The 9,093-nt window shown below is 36.2% G+C and overlaps 1 pseudogene; it reads right to left on the reverse strand.

Annotated features, from left to right (window-relative positions):
- Positions 1-6,738: 6,738 nt before the first annotated feature.
- On the reverse strand, positions 6,739-6,857 carry LOC112474276 (annotated as a pseudogene).
- Positions 6,858-9,093: the final 2,236 nt, after the last annotated feature.

A 9,093-nucleotide genomic window follows, 5' to 3' on the forward strand; every position in this document is an offset into this window, starting at 1 on the left:
ACTTAGGAAGTAGTTTTGCCAAAAAATTAAACTCCAAGCAAGTCAATCCTCCAGATTTAATCACAGTTAATAAAAAATGCAGAAGACAGAGGAGCATGCTAAATGACATCACAGAGTTACAATCTATAAATTCCAGACTAAGAAACGGTATAGGAGTGCTTCTCAAACTTTAACATATATATAAATTGCCAAAACATCTTATTAAAATGCAAATTCTGACTTAGTAATTTGGGGTGGGCTTGAGACTTTATAATACACTTTCAGGAATTGTAAATGATGCTATGCTGGTCTATAGGCCACACATTGGCTAGCAAGTCTCAAAAAGATAAACTTAATTTCTTTTTTTAAAAAAAGGCAAGAAAAAAAGGGAGAAGTAGCCCAGAGACATAAAAGTCACTCCAGAGACATAATAATCAAATGCAATGTGTACACTTTTGTCTAGATCCAATGTAAAAACTTACGAAAAAGTGATAATGATATTTGATAATATTAAGGAATTATTGTTCATTTTTAAGGCATGATAGTGGTATTGTTTGGTTATATTTTATTAAAAGTTTTTATCCTTTTGCAATACACTGATAATTTATGGCAGGATTAATATGATGATTGAAACTGGGTTCAAATTCACCCAGCGTGTACTTTTTTTTGGGGGGGGAGGGGTGGGTAGTGGAGAAGGGATAGCGGTTACGAGTTCATTTTATTTTCTCTACTTTATTATGTTTGAGATTTTTCATAAGAAACAAATTTTAACTGGTTCTGAAAAATTATTGGGCATATTTTGGAAAGATTCCAAATGTTTTTTAAGTATCTCCCTAAATTCAGCAATTTTTTTTTATGTATATATGAGTAGATCATTTTCTTGGCAGATATGTGGCTTTCATTACATTTTCAGGGATGACTGAATAAAGAATATTATTAATGATACCTAAATTCAAGAAATGATCTTTGAAAACTAATAACTTGAAGAAAACCATAAGATAATTTCATTAAGATATATTTCTTGCTTCTCAGTAAACATCTTGAAACAGATTTCCTAGTAGATAGTGTCATATCTTAATAAAAGAGCACCCTCTGCTGTCTTGACAAGAAATGTTATCACAAACGAGTAGACATTATTGCATTCTTGATTTTAGTCATGGCGACCGCAACATTAATAATAATAATAATAATAATAATAAAGTATAAAATAAAGGTATGATATCATAGGCAACTTTTATTTTAAAACTACTATCATGAGGATTGTGAAAATATAAATATTCTTTGTGCTTATATCTCATTTTTTCCATATGAACCTTTATGTGAGATCTACAGTTTTTATAGCTCGTGTGATTCTTTATTCCAATTAAAAACACTCTCCAAGACTCACAAAGAGAATTACTTTTTTAACTTGAGAAAACATTTTTTTTTGGCTGGCTTAGTTAAAAATATGAAAAGGCTGCGTGATACAGTTTCTGAATTTTATTCCCAGTTCTTTTTGCTAATTCACATATGATCTTAGGCAACTTAAATCAATATTTATTGTCTGTTAGTCTTTTGAGCCTTTAAAATATACATAATTTGATGAGATAGGATTTAGAGATTTTCCAACAACTTTGTAGTGGTGGAAACCATTCTTCAAAACAATCTTTCTTGAGAGTCCAAAATATAAACTAGATTAGGGTTACTGTAGTTCATAGGTTGGCAAATCACAAGACCACAGAACAAATACAGCCTACTACCTGTTCTGGTAAATAAAAGCTTATTGGTACACAGCCACTGTTATTTACTTATAAAAGAAACAACAATAAATGAAACAATGTTTGGTTTTGTTTTGTTTTTAAGACACTGAACTATAGGCACTGGAGAATAATATATGGAAGACTAGAAACAAACTGAATAAGCCTTAAGATACTCCTAGCTTATTAACTTGAGAGACTTTCCAATTTAAAATGAAGAGAACCTTATTGGATGCTCTGAGTTACAGAGACAGAGCTGGGAGATCATGGAGATATAGGCATCTAGAGGTTATAGGAAAGAATACTGAAGCAGGGAGCACTGCAAGAGCAAGAATTCTGAAGACTTCAAGTTACGAGTTTTACAAGTTTTACCAGGATTTTGTAAAACTCATAACAGAGTGTGCTTGTGAAGAAAGGCAAGATTTTAACCATACTTACAAAATACCTTCATAGCAACATCTGAGTTAGTGTTTGATAAATAAGTGGGTACTATAGTCTAACCAAGTTGATATGTAAAACTAGTCATCACACTCCCTGACTCCAGGACCGACAAAGATATGTGCTACACAAATAGGAAGCCACTAGCCATGTGTGCCAATTGAGCACTTGAAATATGCATAGTCCAAACTGAGATGTGTTGTACATGTAAAATGTACACAAGATTTTAAAGATTTTGTAAGAAAAAAGCTTAAAAATATCAATTGAATAATGTCTTTATATGATTACGTGTTGAGGTGATAAATGAAGTTAAACCCAAAGTAGCCAAATATTAAGTTAATGTCACATGTTTCTTTTTACTCTTTTAATGTGCATGCTAGAAAAATTTTAAATCACACATGTTACTAAAACTGTCTCTCTGTTGGACAATGGTACTCTAAAATCCATTGTCCCTGGGCATTGCTGGTAGACTCACTGCCCAAGTAACTGGCCTCTTGAGGGTGGACAGTTCTACAACTTTGCAGTCAATGATGGGAGCAGGCACCCTCACTACGGGCAGGACATCCATGCCTCTGGTTCACCCTGCCCTTCAGGATGACCTAGAGCTGCGTTGTGACCTCCTTCAAAGTGAATGGCACACTCACTTTGAGCTGAAAGCTCAAAAGACTCGTCTCTCATTGATATTCAGAACTTTTAGGATGTGAACCCAGTGTTGTGGCCAATATTAATGTGAAAAACCAGGCCTGAGAGCCTTTGCTCCAACATCACATTGGATTTCTCCAATATTACAGAACACTGAGGACAAGAATTATGGACCTTTGTCAGAGAAGCTTTGTCTCTTCTGAAATATTTTCAAAATTCCAGGAAGAATGTATTCATTGATTCCTACTATAATTAGAGATTAAACAGGAGAATGCATAAAAGGGTATTCCACCAAGGGGAAATAGAATATGTCAAGACGATGAGACCAGGAAGAGGTAGTCTATCTGGAGGATCTTATGGATGTCGTGTTAATAAGAACCTATCCCACCACACAGCCAGTCTACTGAAGAATCAAGGAAAATGGGCTGTGCTGTGGATGGTGCTCAAAACCATTGCATGTGATTCTCATAGGACAAGGTGAAGCAATCAACCAAGTAATTTGACATATCAGATCATGTATGAGAGTTACTTGCCCTGCTCCACCCACTGCTCACTCTAGGGCAGGAGAGTGGAACTGGACAGGGTTTTTGTTCTCTGATGCACTGGGGGAATCACACCCGCTCTCATGATGAGAGAGCTTGATCATTCTAACCCTTCCACAGATGCCAGTATTAAATCTGGGCAAGTTATTCATAAGAAAGCACTTCACAGAAGGCACTGGAAAGTCACTCAAATAAGGCAAATTCTGGAAGAGATACCTGTGTAAAAGGAATAGTGAGGGACAAGGTTTCTGAGTGGGCAGATATTTGGCCAAGGATACATTCCAATACTCAACACATATGAAACTTAAAAATGACACAGGATAAAAGAGAAAATCTGAAAAGTAATTTTTGTTTAGGAGATTGACTTTATGTTCTAAATTATACACATAAATAGAACCTCAAGCTCAGATGACTTTTCTGGTAAATTTTGTCAACTTGAAGAAAAAACAAAAAAGCAACATTACACTAATTCTTTCAGAAAATACAGGAAAAAGGAACTCTTCTCAATAAATTTAGGGCACCAACATTACTCTGATATCAAACCTGGCAAAGATATTATGTGAAAATAATATTACAGACCAATATATTTCATGACCATAATCACAAAAATTCATAATGAAATATAAGCATATTATCTAGCAACGTATGACAAATACGGAGTCTGATGACCAAGTGGCATTTATTAGCAGGACTGCAAGTTAACATTTAAACATAACACTTTGAAATCCACAATATTTACTAAATTAAATTTACCTAAATTGATTTCAGTAAGTTTTATTTACTAAATCAAGGAGATATAGCTAAGAGTTCAATAAGTTCTGAAAAATTAATTCACAAAATTTATTTTAAAAAACTCAGGAAATTTGGATAGGCATTTTCCTCCACGTGATAAAATACATCTATGAATAACTTTGAGCTGTCATTATCTTAAATGATAAAAAAGAAAATAACGTTCCCCTGTGATTGAGAACAAAGCCAAGCTATTCTCATTCAATTCAACATCAAGTAGTGTATCCAGTGAATGCAATATGTAAAGGAAAGAGAAAGCAGGCAAGGATGTTGAAAATAAAAAAAAGTAAAACTTCCCTATTCACCAAAGACGTGAATTGATTTCGAGAAATCTTAAGGAATCTATTTTTTAAAAACTCCTAGATCTAATAAATTTATTTAGCAAGGTCTTAGCATATAAAGGCCATGTACAGCAATCAACTTATACTTCCATATTTTAGCAATAATAAATTAAAACATAGAAGAATCAATATTGTTTAATGTCAATTCTCAACACAATAGTCTCCAGATTTTACTCAATCTCAATCATGATCCTAGAGAAATTAACAAATTTACTCTACAATTGATATGGAATGTAATAGGGGAGGAATTTTACTGCATGATTTCAAGAATTGCTAAAAATACCATATCAAGATAGTGTTAAATTGTCACAGAGACGCATAAATAAATCAGTGGACTAGAACAGAGAATTCAGAAATGCAATATGTATAAAGAAATATATAAATTTTTTTTATTGTTAATGTCTATATAGGTGTAAATGACCTTTAATGGAAACAGAAAGACTTTTGAACGTATAATGCCGAAACCACTGGACGCCTATGAAGATAGATAATCAATATTGTACTCTGTCACATATCTTCAACAAAAATTAAGTCAAGATTGATATAAGGTCAAAACATGAAAGCTAAGTCAAAGCTTTTACAAGAAAACTGGACAATACCTTCATGATATTGGAATAGGTTTTGATAGGATAATAAAATCCTAAATAAAAAAAAAAATGGATAGACTATTCATCAAAACTGAAAACTGCTCATCAAAAGGCACCTGTAAGTAAATGAGGAGACGAGCCCCACATTGTTAGAAAATATTCATAAATCCATCTGAAAAAAGACTTGTCTTTAAGATATATAAAAATTCTTATGACTCTCCAAAAAATGCAGAGAAATATTTTAATGGGCTAAGGACTCTAAAAGAAAATGTATTAAGGAAGAATTACAAATCTTGATAAGCACAAGAAAAAGTGATCAGCCTCCAGATTCATTAGGGAAATACTAAAGAAAATCGCAATGAGATACTACTCACGTATCAGGAGAAAGGCTAAAATTAAAATACCTAAAAACAACAGGAATCAGCACAGACACAAGGAAACCAGAATTGCCATACTCTGCTGGGGAGAAAATAACCAGGTTTCATCACTTTGGAAAAGAGGAAGATGATCATAACATCTTGTTTGACCCATGGGGATCAATGGCTGAAGGTGGCAGAGAGGGAGTGCCTGTTTCCCAGGCTAGTGGGGTCAGCCTGTCTTGACCTGTCCTGAGAATTACAGGAGGGCAACTTCAGTGGTTTAGGTAACAATGCCACTCTTCTCTCTGAGCTTCAGTTTCCACATCAGTACATGGTGCTCTCTGCTTTTATAAACAAAGCATGTGGGGTTGCCTCACATGTCCCCTAAAACTTCCTAGAGGCATATGGCTTTTTCATCATAGATTTAAGCTCCACTTGTGGGAACCACCTACAGAATCTATAGAGTTCACTGTACATCTACTGGTTTGACCATTACAGGTTTCGTGCTTGGGTCACTCATTCTGTCATTCATCCATCTGTTTATCCATCCATCCATCTATCCATCCCACAAGAAGTAGAAGGTACATTACAGAAGGAAGTTCCATGTTTCCATTATTCCCCATAACCATTTTCCTATAGAGGCCTTGAGATCCAAAATCTGTAATCTTACTATTTTATCATTACATTTGTCAGTTATTTTTCATACCAAAAATACAAGTAAGGCTAAAAGTATTGCTTCTGAAACCTCTGTAGAGAAAACTCATCTGAAAGTGGTGCCCCAGTCTTAGCTGCCTTGCTCTAGGCCCCATTCTCAGCTTCAATCTACCTAGATAGCCTTAATGGGCATATTTGATTTTCTTTCTTGACAAAGGTCATGTGGGTGGCAAATCCCAGAGTGACTATCCTGTTCACCTGGGGTGACAGGGGTGATTGGTGACAAGTGGCAGTGAGAATAGTGAATTAGTTCATGCCAGGGCTTCTGACAGCGCCTCTTCTTCCTTCTTCCTGCATGGGTTCTGAAAGAAGTCTCTGAAGATTAATTTTCCTCCATGTCTTTGGAATTTTAGCTCTAATTTTCAGTTTTGCGCTTTGGCACTCATTGTTTAAAACTATGCTAAGGAAAAGAAAAATATCCCTGTGATTGGCTCTTAGATTTTTGTATCAATCATTCTCATTTTTAGAGCTCTGAACATTCAGTGCCAACCTTTCATATTTTCATTGTTCTTTGTTTTTGTTTGTTTGTTTACTTACTTTTAGGAGAGGCAACCCTTGGTGGACCTCACAGATTGCAAGGACCTTGTCAGCTTACATTCCCTTATTTTTTATGCCTACAGCACCTGGTCTTCCTAGATGGTCTCCCATCCAAGTACTAACCAGGTCCAACTCTGCTTAGCTTCCGAGATCAGACGGGATTGGGCTTGTTCAGGGTGGCATGGCCATAGATTATGTTTATTTTTCAATTTCTAACTTTTTAATAAATATTTCAACCATTCAGTTCATTTCCACACTTTCTGTTAAGAATTCTTTTAAATTCTTCAGTGTTAAATGATGTGATTTTTTCTCATTGAGTAATGTTATCTTTATCCTATGGATTGCTATAATTATTTTTCATTATATTTTCTAAACGTGGGCAGTATTTTTTAAGTGGCTCTTTGGAGCCAAAGATTATTTAGGAGATCTCTGAATTTTCCAAGCAGTTGATTTTACTTAAAATTTTGTTCTTTATATATTTTTTAAATGAGATTTCAGAAAATGATCTCCACTGCAGTATTTTATCTTTAAAAACAATTTGAGAATCTCTTTATAGTCCAAGATGGTGAATTCTGATGAATGTCCCATGGTCAGCCTCTTGATGTTAAAAAATTGTTCAACCTTTTGACTTACATTCCTTTACTAGGCTACAGCCACAGTAATTAATTTGTCTCATTGGACTGTCTGCTGGTCAGCAGAGCATGAAATGTGATTCTCCATGGAAGAAAAAGGATGACTTTGTCATTCCTTCATTCAAATGCTTGTTCATTGATTCTTTTCCAAAACACACATGGAGTACTGATCACATAATCATGGCCAGGCCCTGCCTTGGGCACTGGGACCCCTCAAGTGAGAGAAAAGAGTAGTTATAAGATGGGGGTGTGCCCCACATGTGGACAGTGGAAAGAGGGGCTTTCAGGACTGAGAGAATGGTGTGCATGATGGATTGGGTGGACTTTCTGGGGCCACAGAAAGGGCAGTTTAAGTAAGAAAAGAAAGAGCCAAGCACAGCATGGAGGGTGTGTGAATTCTTTATTGTTTTGGGCCTACTCACCTGCCCCTCAGCAGAAATGGTCTGCCCCAGTTGCCTGGGGTAGGTTTGGTTCCGGGTAGAACTCAGAACATTCATCCCCATAGTGTGGTGTGATCCAGCTGGCCATGGTGGCCCTTGGTGCCCCTGTGTCAGACTGGGCCACGATGGAAGAACTTCATTCTGCTGAGGATATGTACTTTTGTCAAACCCAGGAGACCCTGGAGTGCTTCATGACAGAAGCCCCTGATGATATAGGAGCAAGTCTCACTATTCTTGGATATCAGTGGGAGATGGCGGATTGTGCTATAATAGTTCAAGTCTTTATAATTCTTTTTCTTTTAGGCAGAATTATGCAGTCATTCAAAGAAAGACTTTCTGTATGGGGAGACAAGAAAGCTACCAGTAGCAGTTCAGCACTAGCCATAATGAAATGTAACACTTTTATCAAGTTTCATCCTGGGTTGAAAGAAGATGAAAACTCAGAAGTAGCTGATGATCTGAATGTGCCCAAACCGGCAATAAGAAACATCATATGCATTATAGTAAGACATGGAACAAAGAAAAAAACTCAATGTTCAGACCAAGAACAGCTTGTGTCTGAGACAGCAAGAAAGATCCAGGCTATGCACCAGAAACAGAAAGCCATTGACATACAAGTGCAAGAGGCCAAAACATCCTTAAAACTTCTACCAGCAACTGAAAAAAGACTCGGGTTCTCCATAATGAACTCTATGGCCTGTGTGAAGGCTCAGGTATCATCTCTGCCCAATGATTGGCTTAAGATCAGAGAAATGGCACCTTCTGTAGAAGGGAAGGACATGGATGAGAACTTGGAATCAGGAGAAACAGGTAATAGAGATCATGTTGATGAGCCAGCAAAAGGATCGAGGGAAAAACTGAGGTGTGCTGTAACATCAAGTGTGCTTTTAAACATTCAAGATATAAAGAAAAAGAAATTCTACAATAATATTGCCAAAGAAAAGAAGAAAGCCCCCTTGGCAGGTCAACACAAATGTGCCCAGAACAAAGAAGCTTCCATCAAAAGGGCAGATAAACATCTTAAGGAGAAAGAAAATGAAATGACTATGTCGTATCACCCAAAAGAAATGGAGCAACTGGCGATATTACCTGTCAAGAAAGATCTTGACTTACAGAAGAAGGTGGGAAGTTTTGAAGCCAATGGCCTGATGAGTCTTGAAACTGAAGAACAAGAGATATACCAAAAGCGATTCCAAGATCTTGAATTACGTCTGGAAAGAATAATTTCTTCTTATCAGTGGCAGATTCTGACCCTGGAAGGAAAAGCTCTTGATGACTGGTTGAGAGCTCAGGAGGCTGAACGAAACCTCATCATCGTCAGACAGGAGGTCGCAGACCTGAGACAAAGAATAAGGGA

Source organism: Pteropus alecto, unplaced genomic scaffold (assembly GCF_000325575.1).
Source record: "Pteropus alecto unplaced genomic scaffold, ASM32557v1 scaffold88, whole genome shotgun sequence".
NCBI lineage: Eukaryota > Metazoa > Chordata > Mammalia > Chiroptera > Pteropodidae > Pteropus > Pteropus alecto.